The sequence below is a fragment of the Trachemys scripta genome, chromosome 3 (assembly GCF_013100865.1).
Source record: "Trachemys scripta elegans isolate TJP31775 chromosome 3, CAS_Tse_1.0, whole genome shotgun sequence".
NCBI lineage: Eukaryota > Metazoa > Chordata > Testudines > Emydidae > Trachemys > Trachemys scripta.
The window spans coordinates 148,600,902-148,616,266 of NC_048300.1; the positions used below are offsets into that span (position 1 = coordinate 148,600,902).

Here is a 15,365-nt window from a genome sequence, read left to right on the forward strand (position 1 = left end):
GGCTGAGCTTGCCACATGCCATGTTCAAGGCAAAAAAATATATATCCATTATTTTGTGAATGCAAAAGAAATCAAAAGAATTGTTTTAAAATAAAAAAGGATTTTTCACATGTTTGTGTAATTCACATAAACAGTTTTTGGTCAAATTTACCAAAAAGATAATGAGAAAGAATGAGAAATATCAGCCCAAATAATTTTATGAAAACATTATCAATTGTAAAAAAGGTTCTATTATTTTTGTCAAGTGATAACAATGTGCTTAGTGACAAGACTGATATCATCAGAATAGTCCTTTACCTAGAGAGTTTACCATCTAGAAGACAATCACGGGAAAATGACGCACAGTAGGCGATTCAAGGGAAAGAAGAAAACGCTTTTAAAATTTTCTTCATAATGCTGGAATTTCACCATTTCCCATTTATAATAATTGCAGTGGCCAGCGTCCAGTGTGGATAAGGCTAAAAGGGACCAGCTCCCAGATGCCGGTGGATTTTGGTGTGGAAGGTCCCAGGATTTAACGCCCATTAACAAGCATTAGTATCAGTGAAAACATTTTATGTGTGATTACATGTATAAAAGTGTGTAATATTTTGCCATTTTATGTATGTTTGAAAGCAGATAACTGTGTTAGAAAAGAATAACATCACCAGAAGAAGACATTACAATACCCAGAGTATAAGGACTGACATAGGAAAACTGGAATCACCATAGACAACACTACAACTTCATAATTAGTTGGAGAAATTGCTGCTGAGAAACATGAGGGACTTAAGACAAAACGGCAGATGGTGCTGCCTTCACAGAAAACAGGTTTTTACTTCCTGAGCTGGGTCGTATCATATTTCTGAGTCAAAGGGGAGAATCAGACCTTGCGACACCCACATGTTTTTTCAGTTCCTGGATGGCCAGGGAAACAATCCCAGCACCAGGGAAATAAGAGGATAGAGTGTTTATACTTGGTCAGAAGTGACAGCTCAGAAGAGTTAAACTAAGGTTAGTTTGAACTTTTTGCTTTACATATTGGTTTGATATATCTTCTGTTTCTAATAGCTGATTATATTGTGATTTTCAAGTTAATACCTGTGCAAAAAAAAGTCATACAACAAATCAACTACAGTACACAAATATGCAGAGGAAGTTATTGACATTGGGTTTCCTGTATCCTGGATTCTCCTATATTTTCTCCAAAGGAAAAACCTTAGATTTTAAACACATTAAAAACACAGTTATTTTGTGTTTGCAGTCCTTACGCAGTAACACCTCCTTCAGAACACTTCACTCCCAAATCTGCTACCTTGCTTTTGCAATTGTTCTAAGTTTGTATCATTGTACAGATTTGCAGTACAACATACTGGAAGAAAATGCTTTTTAAAGCACAGAGCTCTATTTAATCACTAATCAAATATACTGCAGGACTATTTCATTTTTGAGCATTTGCTAATAAATGAGATCTCCCCCTCCCATATGAACCCTGTTTTTGTTTAATATCTCCAGTCGTTAATTCTTTTACTTCTTTATCTCTATAAGTGATTCAATGGGCCAACCCACCATAGACATATTTCCTGCCTGATGCTTCTTTAAATTAATCAAATCATTAAGCAAATTGCATACAATAAGGAATCTATGCTAGCACCTAGGACCTAGGTTTAACATCCCCTACACAACAATATATGTTTAGCTCACCATCAACAAAAAACAGGCCCTCTGGTTTTTAAAATGTGATAGGCCAAGAGCATGAAGAACACATTGATAAATAGCAGATATTTACTCAGAAGGCTTGGAGGAAGGTATGCCGAGCTGCATAACAAAATCAATTATTTAGTAAATCTGTCGCTCACCCTATGCTTTATATTCATGGCAGATGATAAATCACTTATCTCTGACTAAATCTAATTAGCACATCTATAAATAAACTGTAATTACTAATTAGTTGTTTGGTTGAAGTGCTATGATTTTGGGGACTGATCTAAAAAAAGTAATTGGAAGTTATAGAACATGCACATCTAACATTGATGGGCAAAATTTTAAAACACTGCACAGAGACACACAGAACTCAGTTAATTGCAGAGCTATTTCTGTGCTTACTTGTCACATAGTTTAAAAAATGCTGCCTCTCTTTCTCTAGCATTTTTTCACATGATAAAAAGGGCTTGTCCTCTATAGTTTAAGGATTTTTTTTAAAAATTATAAAGGACACTTGGCTGCATTTCAGATTTTCCACTTACTGAATGGTCTCAACTTGTCCCTTTTGAATTGCTCTCTCTAATTCTGTAAACCTTCAGGTCAATTTTAAAGTAATATTATAACTCTCCACTTACAGAAATATTTATCAATTTAAACTGAATAACTGAATTGATACAAATGAACATCCACAGCAGTGTCATCAACAGTCTCATATACACAAATTGTTCAAAATTAAATTTACAAATTGGGATGGTGCTTCAAATTTTATGTACCACTACCACTTTCTGATGCCTTCCAGTTACTTTTATATACACATCTTTTCCTTTCTGTGCACATTCCAAAAGGGGGGCATGAGAGTTTTGTTGATCTACTGTAAAAGTAGTATAGTGCACATGCTCATAACTCTCACTTGTGGCTGGCCCCAACAAATAGGTACAATAGCTTGGTATTTTCTCATAACCTAGGGAATTCAGTTCACGTGTCGATGGATTTTGCTGTGGAAGGTCCTGGGTTTAATACCTATGAGCAACCACAATATCAGCAGTAAGAGGCCCTGATTCATTACATTGGTTCCCTGAATGGTCAATTTGCTCTCTTCATTCCATTAATACTCAACAAGAAACCCTGACTTCCTACTTTTCTTGACTGTATGGGTAGCTAATGTATGTGTAACCCAGGCCTGCTGGATGTGGTGCTCTGTCCCCCTCTAGTGGCATCTAGACCACCTAGAGATTAATGAGTCTACTACAACCTTAACTAAAAGCATGTGGCTTTTAACTCATGCCATAGAGGCTCATTCACTAAGCTACAGAGGTCCCAGGTTCAATCCCATCTGCAGACAACCACGTTACAGATGCACGATGCAACGTTAGGGCAAAATTAGGTGCTATATAAATTCCCAGGCAAAATCCATGTTAAAACAGAGTTAAGGTTGATAGTATATATCAATAGTTTAGAAAATATGTTGCAGAGACATTGTCATTATAAAAGCATTATAAACCCAGAAAATTAAAAGTTATGGTTAAACCTAAAAGAAATCCAAATATGTTAAGAATGGAAATGCACAGTTAGAGCACCCAAAACAACCTTGAATCTACAATATGTGACACCATGTAATAACAATATGATTAAGGCATTTTAGTGTTCATGGTTCCAGGTTAGGTTAAACTGATTTTTAAAGAATTTTGTTCTTTATTCCCCTCCCTCAAGGCATCATTATAGAACAAAGTTAATAAAATATGGTACTGAAATCACATGATGCAAATTAAGATGTAATTAAGGCAAGAAAATAAAAGGATATATGAAGAAATAGGAAGGTGGAATAATGGAGTCATAGGCAAACTCAACCAAAACCCCACACACGCACGGCCAACGAGAGGAAGAATAAATAAGGCACTATAACTAGAGCTGGACAAAGAATTTTGAGCAAATAATTTATTTACTTTAAAAAAATGTTGTTTCAATCGACTTGACATGAATTCATCCAACAGTTTCATCCAGAGGTTAGGACACTCACCTGGAATTTGGGAAACTCAGTTTCAGTTTCTGTCTGCTCCGGATATGGAAAAGAGATTTAAACTTGGGTCACGTACATCCTAGGGGAGCGCCCTAGCCTAATCACTCCTTCTCCCTGCCCCAGTAACTGTTTGTCATTCATAGTAGCAATTCATAGTAATCCAATGGACAGTGTTCGGGCCAAGGAAAGAGAGTGAAAATGAGGATGTGGGAGAACCAAGTTCAAGTCGCTGCTCCAGTGACTAGTTAAGTATTTCATACTAAGAGTAACACCTTCACCAGGGGACATTAAGAGATCCACACCTGCATGGCCTGTAGCCCAGTGCCTAGCCTCAACTGCAGTGGGGAGATCCAAGTTCAAATTCCTTCTTCACATGAGGCAGTGGGATCATCCTAACCACTGAGCTAAAGACTATAAAAGAGGGTACCACCATCTTCCCCATCTTGTGAAACTAGCCCTTTAAAAATGCCCAGAACCATATTTTTAGTCGAATGACATGTTTTGTTCAACCTGAAACTGACTGTTTCAATTTGCCAAATTTTTTTCACAATTTTTCAATTTGTTTCAACCTGAACCTTTTTTCTTTTTGGAACTGCCAGACAACCAAAAAAAAATCCATTATTTCTGCACTCTAACTACACTGCTCCTTGCCTACTGCTAGCACAGACACAGCAGCCTTCACCTTACTGCCCAAATAAAACAGGTTTCTCAAATGGACCTACAACAAAGAAAGCATGGCATGAAGAAAAAAATTTCCACCACCATAAAATTATCTCATGCAGACAAATTCAGACACTCAACATTTCTTCAAGCCTATGTCATTATCATGAAGGAGGCAAGGGGAGCCCACCTCTCCTCTGCCATAAAAGCAGTAAAGTCACATCTAGCAGGATTTTTCTGGACCACAAATCACTTCATAAATCGAGAGTGCCAGTAATTTCTTCACAAACAGAGACACAGCACTAGAGCTGACGGGGAAAATGATTTTTCCCAGTGGAAAATTATAACTTTTCAGAAAAAAAAAAATCAAACCCAAAATATTTTGGCTGAAAACCAAAACTGCTTGATTCAGAAATGCTGCCCTGGTGCCTTGTCAGAGTTGCAGTTCAGTGGCCTTATGCTCCCTTTCTCTTCTATAGGCCTGGCTCTCTCGTCAGACTATATCACCTGGAATAGTGAGGGGTGTGGTGCTTCACGGGAGTCCCTGGCAATGGTACATCTTTGGAGATATAGTCTATGGCAGTGCTTGGCCCAGAGGGGAGAATGGAAATATCAAGCAACCCACCCACACCTCACATGAGACATTAAGGAAAGATAGCCAATCAAAATATTTAGCTTTGACTGAAATATTTTGGTTTTCAGGCATTATGGGTTTTGAGAAAAACATCAAAATTTTCCACTAAAAGCACACGTGCATGCATGTGAACACACATACATGCACAAAAAAACAATAAACCAAACTAGCTACTTCTCCTTCAGACTAAGAAGGAAGACAGACACAGATTGTTATTTTTATTTCTATTTTTAAATCTGAGCAAAATATTCAGATACTACAGTGATGGGTGCCATGTAAGTATCTAGAAAGACCGAAAATTATAGAGGAAGAATAAATCTTACACAGCTAAGATCACAGAAAAATCAAGGGGAAATCATACAAAATTAAATTACCTATGTATCTGTATAGGGTGATCCAAGTGGTTAGTGCACTTAGTGCCACTTCCCATTGGGTAGGTCTCTCGGTTCAGACCCTCTTTTGTGGAGAGCTGGGCGGGCAGCTTGGGTCCCTCTTGTAGGAAGGGCAGGGGAGCCCACAACTTCCTACTCCATTGGGCTCTGACCCTAAGAGGGTCAACAGCATCTGGTCCCCAAAGGTGCCCTCCGAGTCACTCTCCCTGGGTCACTTCCTATCACCAGCTTTTCTCCCCCAGCTTCCATTAAAATATAAGGTTAAAAGAAAAAGAAAAGGCAACCCAAACCATCAGCCCTAACCAGGCTCAGCATACAGTCTTTCCCCTCTGGGAGGATTCTCTAGCTCCCATGTCAGAAGCCTTAGCTGGGTTGCTCTATTTTCAACCCTTTCTCCAGTTGGAACATGCTCTGCAGGGCTGGAGGGGTGGGGCTACCTGGGCCCAGTACTGCCCTTTAACCTCTTCCAGCCCAGCATGGGGTGTGTACACCCCATCACAGTTCCATGAACACATTTGTATGTAAAGCTGAAACATGGCTGCTGTTTAGATTAAATGGTTTAGTGTGCTTTTACACATCACAACTCAAAGACCATAAAGCTCCTTTTTTTAGTATCACTCAAGTTTAAAAAGACAACATCTCCATTTTGGTGTTTCTTTCAATAAATCTGTATCTTAACTTGTTTTCCCTTTCTGCCAATAAATGTTGATCAAATCACTCCATCAATCATCAATCAGCAAATTCCTCAATTTTAAGCACTAACAAAAATGTAGTTTTGGATACTGATATTCTAAGGTTTACAATATATTAAATACATCATAGTTATTTTTGGTGAAATGGTCTTCTCTCATTCATGCCCCCTCTGCTTGCCCTAAATGAGGGGGTGCCTTTTCTCTACAATTAGTTCAGTGCTATAAAAGGGACAAGGAAAATAAGCTCCACCCAGCATGCAAACCACCAGAAGTTCTCTCCCTCCAAAGTGAAGGTCTGTAAAGGCTCTAGTTGTTTTTAATGCATCCATTTTCTTTTGTTTGTTTGCTTGCTTGTTCAGATTTCTTGTTATATGTGGAAAAGATTGTTCGCAACAGACTCTAATTGTGAAAGTCCATGACCAGAAGAAATGTAAAATGAAGGTTAGTTACCAATTAATTAAAACAACCTGCTCCTCCCTGGTGCTGTAACTAGTTTTGCTTGGAGCAACTGATAGCTTCAGCATAAAATAAATTTTCCCTTATTGAAAGAAGAAAACTAGCTTACTGTCAATGGGGAGAGGGACCTGGATGAAGAGGACAAAAAAAGGGCATCAAACTTCCAAAAAGAGTTCCATTCCATAGAAGTAGAATAAAAACTCTTCACATCCCACAAATGTAAGGTTTTTCAGTGGGATGCAATGGATTAGAGAAGAACAAAAGTAATAGGATTTCATGGTGCAGGTGCAAAGGAGAGATTTTACTCTTAGGCTATGCTCTGGTGCAGTTCAAAGATCTACTGTGCTATTAAGAAAATGTGTAGAAAATATTATTTCATGTACAGAGTTGTCATTTACATTCACCAATCAGGTGGGCATGATTGCCAGAAAGAAATTACTTGGATGGTTGGGGAATGTATGGACACAGCTATCAATGTAAAGGAAGGACATGGACATGGACATTGTCTGTAAGAAAGAGTTAAGATCTAACTTATGACTGTGATATACTTTGAAATTTGTCTCAAGCTTGGAGTGTTCAGACAGCAACCCCTAGTACTGTACTGTAAGTGAGCTGGGGCTAAAAACATCATTTTAAACCTTTCCAGGGGACTCCTGGATGATCTGAGAGTTGGTTGTTATGGAAGATGCCTTAAAGCAACATGTAAAGAATTGTTTCCAAATTCAATGATGCAGTTTTGGTTATGGAGCTTCTACACTGATGTCAATGAGCAGGTGCACAAGTTGAGCCCAGTGCCTGGCTCACATCTGGGGCTGTCAGCCCCGGGGCAGGCTAGGCCCGGGGGGGTGGAGGGGGAAGGGGGAGTTTCCAGCTGTGAGCCCAGCGCAGCTGTCAGTGCCCCACACTTCGGCTGTCAGTGCCTCCACAATGCCCCACTTCAGTTGGTGCAAGTGCTCCTCGTGTGGACACGCACAAAACAGCAGAAGGAGGGCACTGTGGACACCAACAGTCGACTAAATTACGTGGTGGCTGTAGGTCAACCTAACTTAAGTCGACCTAATTTTGTAGTGTAGACAAGCCTTTAGAAAGGGTATCAATTGCAGGAATTTTGGTCCCAAATTCTAAAGCAGTAAGACTTTATCGACATTAGGTTTCTAGCCACCAGTGCAACATGCAGCTTCACTAGTGCAGACATCAGTATAGCTACACCCAGTATAGCTATGCCCAGTGTAGACAAAACCATACATGTTCTTATTGTTATTGGTCTGAGTTGCGACCAGAACTATCGTTGGTTGATGCTTCCAATTCTCATAATCATATTCTTCTTGTCAAAATGATGAGCCCCCTGCCAGCTCAAAAAACAGGGTAGGTTTGTTTGTTTGTTTTTTCTGGAAACTGGGAAATTGTTTTTCGGTCTTAGCATATTGAAAAAGGGTATGATGTAAGGGGTACATACAAACCATTATCCAGTTTACTGTTCCAGCAGAAATGTCCATCGGGCCCAGGAGTTGGATTTGTAAGTTCTTCAGGGACTGGTTTTTAGCTATGTATTTATACTGTGCCGAGCACAACAAGCCCCCCTTCTTGATTGGGGCTAGCACAATACAAATAGTACATAACAGTTTTCTAAACCTAGATAGCTGGGCCAAACAGGCCAATAATCTGTTACTTAGAGAAAAGTATTCGGTCTTCATTTTTGAATGGACTGGGAAAAGAGAAGATAAGAAATACCAAAGTTAAGGTTCTAAATACAACTTTATTTTGCCCCCACTGGCAAACGTAATAAAATATGGAAGCAGGGACTATCCAACAGCTTTCAGTGCTCTTCTCCCTAAATCCACACTGGAAGATGCCACCATAGCTGGCTCACTGCAGCTAAAGAAAAGAGGGTCAGGGGGCTGCTCTGCACGTTTCCAGAGGTAAGGCATAATCAATGATGAACCAGAGTTCAAGACAGCTCTAACAAAACAAGCTTCCAAAAGAAAGGTTCTCCCTAAGGCATCTACAGACACTTTCTTCTTGAAGTCCTCCACTCTTTTTATTACACCTACACAAGACAAAACTGTGATGAGATCAGATCTCCTGAAGTGAATGGTAGATTTAAATTAAATATGTAAAGCCCTCCTGCCACTGAGAGAATTAAGCCTTTTCAGACCAGATTTTCAAAGGTATTTAGACACCTAAAGATCCAGATTGGCACCTCTTGGGATTTTTAAATGGGGTGATATCAAGGAAACTTGGGCACATAGGCGCTTTGAAAAAATGTTACTAGGCACCTATGTGCATCTTTCTAAATACTTCTGAAAATTTGGCCCTTTATCCTGTTTCCAGACTGCAGACACAGCTACTTGCGAAAGATAACAGAGAAAAATTAACTTTGATAAGAAATAGGTGACTCCATCCCTGTCTCTGGTAGTTTGAAGGGAGATGAGGAAAAGGCTCAGAGAGTCGGTCTTATCACCTCTTTTTTTCCTCTTCCTCTATCTGCAGACATGGAAAAAAAGTGCAAGTTTTCCTGTAATTCAGATGCCAGAAAAGCAGAAAGGAGCATCAGTGGAAGACAGTGGCCAAAATATGAGCAACTACTAAGTAAAGATCTGGAGAAGTGCTGTTCTATGCAACAAACACCCTTATAATCACTAAGGGCTTGTCTACACTTACGGGGGGATCGACGAGCAGCGATAGATGCATTGGCAATCGATTTAGTGGGTCTAGTGAAGACCCACTAAATCCAACACAACTCCCGTCAACTCATGTACTCCATTGGATCGAAAAGAGTAAGGAGAGTCGATGGGAGAGCGTCTCCTGTCAACATCGCATCGTGTGGACCCCGCGGGAAGTAGATCTAAGCTAAGTCGATTGAGTTACACTATTCACGTAACTCAAATTGCATAGCTTAGATCGACTTTTCCATTTAGTGTAGACAAGGCCTAAGGGTACATCTATGCTGCAGCTGAGACCATGCTTCCCAGCTTAGGTAGACAGACCCTGTGCTAGCTCTACTTGAGCTAGTGGGCTAAAAACATCAGTGTAGACAGGAACAGCACAGGTGGCAGCACATACCCAGGGGGTCCAGACAGATTTGTACTCAGACAGCTGCTCTCTGTACGTACCCCGGCTACACTGCTATCTTTAGCACACAAGCTCAGACAGAGCTAGCGTGTGTCTGTCTACCCGAGCTGGGAAGCAGGCCTCTAGCTGCAACGTAGATGTATCCTAGGATTCAAGCAGCAGCCATGATAGCATTATTTAAAAAATAAATTATATGCTGTACTGGAACTATCTTTTAAAAAAAAAAAAAAAAAAAACCTCCTTAAAATATAAAGACAAGAAATATCTGATTTCTTACATATTGCTCTATTTATTATTTGTCACTGAAACCATTCCAAAGGACAACAGCTACCGCTCAGAACTGTAATACTCACAGGAATGATGAGCTCTATAAAATTATTTTCTCACAATGAATATTTCCAGCAGCTTGGCCCTTGGCCTATGAGTGCTGATAGTGGTCACCATCTTCTAACTGCATGTAGGAGTTCTAAACCTTTCCTTCTTTGGGGATTTAGTAGTGTTTAAATTAGTTGAGTGAAGGAGGGGGAGCCCACAATTTTTGGCTATCACTAAGCAAGGCAGGGGGGAAATCCTGGCCCTATTGCAGTCAATGGGAAATTTGTCATTGACTTCAACAAGCCCAGGACTTTACTATCAAGGCTACAAGGGAACTGAAGGTATAAAGGGTGGGGTGAGTCCGGAACAATCTCTTTATTCCTTCTCACAGGTGCAAAGCGGGAAGAGAAGCCACATGTTCAGGACTGACAGTGAAAGATGAGAGAACCACAGGGCCTCTGCCTTTTTCCCTCCAAAGCGGGTATGTGGACTCCTCACAACTAAGGCAGAAGGGCTGCTTTCTGGGGCATCATCACTCCCTGAAGGTAGGGAAAGGAGAAGCAGAGGGAGTTCTCCTTCACATTCCTGCTTTAACCTTTTTTGGGTTTAGTAATCTCAAGGGGACTCTCTCTAGGCCTCACCTCCTACCTCTAACAAGCTTGGCTGTCAATCACTTTTTTGATGCTTTTTATTTGTTAGGATAAGGATATCTACCTTCAGTCTGGTCTTCTCTAAACCCCAAAGATGTTAGAGCATGCTGGCTATAAGATGAAATTTTACTGAAAATTCTAGCCATGACAAACCCATTATGGGGATGGGCAGGGGAGCTGCAAGTTTATAAATAGAAACTGCCATTCCAATTACAGCTTTGAGATGCATTTCACTGATGGGTAGGCTTTTATCTATTTTATACATTATTTAAGGGAAAAAAGCCTTCCTTTTGTAAAATGTTGGTTATTCCACTACTGCAACTTGCAGTACTGACCGAGGATGGAAAATCAAAAACAGCCAAGTATATTGTAATGAATCAGCTGAGTGCTAATAGGTCATCATAAGGCAGTGTGATGAATCTGCTGCTGCTTTTATGGCTCCTGACCAGAAGGTGACAAAGTGGCCAGGAGGGGAAGGTTCTGTGGCAGTGGGGAGATGTTTGGAAACCTCCAGGGACAGCAGTTTAACAGCTGTTCTTGATGGCTGCTCAGGGTGACTAAACTGGGATGTGTGGGAGATGCCTGCATGCGGCTGGGTCTGTCTCAAGCTAGGAGTAATACAACATGTACATAGGGCATTGTTTATTTAAGCTCTCTGACTTTATAACATTAATTCTTCTCCAACAATGGACAATTAGCTTCTGAAAAATAGGATTAAACATATATACATTTCACTAGAACATAGCCGTATAAAACCATTTTTTTTATCACAGACTCTGTAAAAGTTTCAGAGAGGCTGGAATGTACAATTTAATTAGCTATTTGTTAAAGATACATTGAGTTGCTTTGCTGTAAAAATCTTCTGTCTGATAACAGGGGTGACACGGTCTCAAAAGTAAATTTGGGATTCTAAAACAGTATATAACCATTTAGCTAATTGTCTCTGTGTTTAACATAGGCTGGTATAAAAGTTCTTTCTGACTTTACTTAAAATGGGTCTGAACCAAAACTCCAGGTGCAAACACCCAAAATTCTGGGGAAGTTAAAGCATTTTTATGATAGATTTTGATTCCCCTCTCTTTCGTCTGTCCATGGAGATCCTTCCTATGTGACATGATACAGTAGCTGTTTTACACTATAATAAAATAAGTCATTTATTACAGAAAATCAAGTCTGACCATTTTAAAATAAGGCCCTTTAATTTTAATGCTATGGTACTGGACACTGCATCATGCCTTAAATATTGTATCTTACTAATACTACATCAGCATGCTGTCAGATGAGTGATTACATCTAGAGGTTTGTGGGAAGGACATGCCAACTTTAAAAGACTGAATACTGGATGTAATAACATTTACATCCAGTTTTTTAATAAATCAAATTTATAACCTATGAATTTTTCTTAAAAAAAGTCTTCCAATGTGCCACAACATCCCCATTTTGCTTCATTGACTCATTTTGGACACAATGATGATATAAAGTGTTGTCAAGATGGTATGGTGAATAAGCAGTTAAGAAAAATAAAACTGCTGCATACAGCAACCATAAAAAAATAGCCACATTGGAGGAAAGAAGTTTTTTATTGTTTGCTTCTTTTGACAGTAATTTCCCTGGAAATTAAATTCTTACTATCATTTAAAAGTCTGAACAGTTATGTACAATCCTGCACTCCCTGCAGATCCAAAACTGTTATTTGAGTCAGCAGATGTTTTGGGTGGGTAAGGAATGCAGCATCAAGCCCCCAGTTCTATTTCTATAGACTTCAGAATCTTAATTTATGGACTTTTATAGGCTATAGAATTTGATTTGGTATCTCCAGCACAATATGTTAATTACCTGTTATTGTTTGACATCTATTAAAGGAAATAAATGCAAATATTGCAAGCAACTTCACAAAATAGAGTGCACTCCTTTAACCTGATTTATTGTTTTCAACTGAACACAGAGAAACCAACAGAACTGTCAGACAGATTGCTACGTACATGAAATTGTGATGGGCTCAATAAATAAAGAATTAACATATTTTATTTTATTCTATGCAATTTCTTTTAATTACACACAGACTTATCATACATCTTGTCATTACATTCATCATGCTGTATTTGAGCAGCTTTTAGAATCACTTATGATTATGCAAATGAGCATCTTCTGCAACAGTCTGAAAGGCTGCTCCTTCTGGCTCCACCTCTCAGGTCTGCAGTTTTTATGAATGACTAGCAATCACTGACAATGAATGACTGCCAACTGCCCACTCAACCCCTTCCTACTCTTCCTTGCACGTACGTACTAGAGAAGCAAGCAGTGTTCTATGACTGCAGATGAGCTTTCGGTACACTTTGCAATGTAAGGCATTCATCTTTCAAAACAGGAACTAAATGTTCTTCCAGATACTCAGCCTGCAGAAATTAAATATTAAAAGCTTTTGCAAAATCCCATTTTACCAAATAGCGTTTTGGCTGTTTAATCAAAATCAATTTTCCTTTCTTAAAAGTTTAGTCCTTTAAAAACCAAAACAAAAACCCTCTTTCCTCAGAGTGAGAAGTAAAATGTGAGAGCCAAAATATGGGATAACGATTTCAGTTATTTTATAATATTATTGATAATATTTTAATAGGAACTGTTTTGTGTTCAGTAATCACAGATGCTCCTACATTAATATCTATTTTCTTGGTATAATGCATACATGACCAAACAATACAACATTGCACATTTATTACAATGAGAACATCAAACAAAGGATGTTAAATAGTCTGGTAGTTACCACCACATAGGAACAAATGTATTATTGCAATTAATTTGTGACTTTAAGGTGAAAGCAAAACTCACATATTAAGAGGAGACATATCTGGTCTCAAAGATCAGATACTGAGACCAAAAAAACAAACGAACCACCCCTACTGGTCACACTGTCATTAATGCAGACTAAAGACAATCTTTGCGTTTATCGAGCACTAAAGCTTTATCATACTATACTAGAAAGTAAAATCTATGTTAAAAGAAATTATTTTATATTCTATTGCATGGTGCTTAAAATAACTTCTTTGGCATTTGATAAGCCATTCACCAATTTAATGATAAGGAAAATTCAAGCATAATTAAATTGTTTATTCAACCATAGCACGGTACCCTACGAACTAGAAGAGGGTTGGAAATTAGATGTTTTCAAAATCATAAAATCTGTTTTTTCTTCCCCTTTAAATAATTATATATTTTAATTAACGTATTTCAGGAAATGCTTTTAATTAGTAGGCACAACACTGCCCCCAAATTACATCACTGTACTGAAATAGCTTATGAAGAATTTAAAAAGCAAAACATCCATCAGACAATTAGAAATGAAAATGGGATGCAATATTGTATATATTAGTATATAAGCATAGTATAGCAAGTTGGCTACAGTTAATGGTCTTGAAGCATTTAATTTATAATCCCAATTTTTTTCAGGATTTGCTACTTAGTATAAAATCTCAACCTGCCAAGTAATTATTGTATTTGTAAGTATTTTCAAAACTATTCTTGTGGCTACCTTTGGTATTACAAGTGTCAAACACTGAGAAATTTAATGATTTGGAAAGCATTATTATTGGATATAATAATATATCCAATCCAGATTGGGTCCAATGAGGACTGGAGGACTCCTACTGTATTAAGCACTTTATAAACACATAAGGAGATGCTGCTTCTGCCTCAAAAAATATGTCTACACTTTTGGTGTGTTTCGCAGCTCAAGGAGACATGCTCACTCTCAATCTCATCAAGCAAGTGTGCTAAAAATAGTGTTGTCACAGCAGCACGAGGAACCAGCTGCTCCGAGACCCTAGGGTGTGTACTGAAAGCAACTAGCCCCTCCCATTGCTGCAGCTTCACTATTTTTAGTGCACTAGCTCAATGAGAGCTAGAGTGAGTATGTCTCCTCAAGCTCAAATCACACCCCCAGCTCAACATTAGTACATACTCAAGTAGCTTATAACTTAAGAACACAGGCCTCATACAAAGAGGGAGACTATCAAAGAGATACAACTGATTTTATGAATGAGATATTTTCTCTGGCAGTTATTATTTTCTATTTCTGGCTCTATTACTGGCCAGTGCACAAGTCACTTCACCTCTCTTGTCCTCAGTTTTCTCATCTATAAAACAGGGATAATGATCCTGACCTCCTTTGTGACGTGATTGGAAATCTATGGATGAAAAGTGCTATATAGGAGCTGGGTAGTACTATTCTACATTAAAAATACCTTCCAAAGAAAATGCCTTAGAAAAATATGTGTATTAAATGGAATAAATGTATAACATTAGAGAGTTCAACAGCCCCTTATCTCTAAAGTTATCCAGAAATGATGATGGAAATATCTGGGACATATCTTAGGAATTAAGCCAGAGTGTCTGCCACGGCAGGTGTGCCACTGGGCACCTGGAAGCATGTGCAAAGGATCCTACCATCGAACACTGTTCTGAGATGGAAAATTAATGGTACTCAGCAACACAGAGGACATGCAAACAGCAGCCCAGGACAGACAAGGATGACAGAGCCTTATTTGAGTTATGAGCAACATCTGACAGCATGGGAAGAATTTCAGATAAAAACGATGGGGGGTGGCGGGTGGGGTGGGGGGGGAACAACACTGAAAAACATCAATACACCTAAAAATTAACTAACAATTTGGCATACATGTAAACTGACAAAAACAAGGCCTTTCAAGTTAAGGCCAATATTCAAGCCTAAACTCATTCCCTCACCATAAATACTGCAGGTTTCTGAAAACAGTGAGTGATGTAATATACCATGCTGGA

General features: G+C 38.8%; 1 protein-coding gene and 1 long non-coding RNA gene across 2 annotated transcripts in view; one reads left to right on the forward strand and one right to left on the reverse strand.

Moving 5' to 3' along the window:
* Positions 1–15,365, reverse strand: part of RIMS1 (regulating synaptic membrane exocytosis 1) — a gene marked incomplete in the record, with an annotated part of 487,692 nt that overhangs the window by 392,927 nt on the left and 79,400 nt on the right.
* LOC117875181 lies at positions 907–15,108 on the forward strand. Its single transcript, XR_004645197.1, has 3 exons — positions 907–993; positions 10,313–10,466; positions 14,970–15,108. It is a non-coding gene; the product is annotated as an uncharacterized LOC117875181 (long non-coding RNA).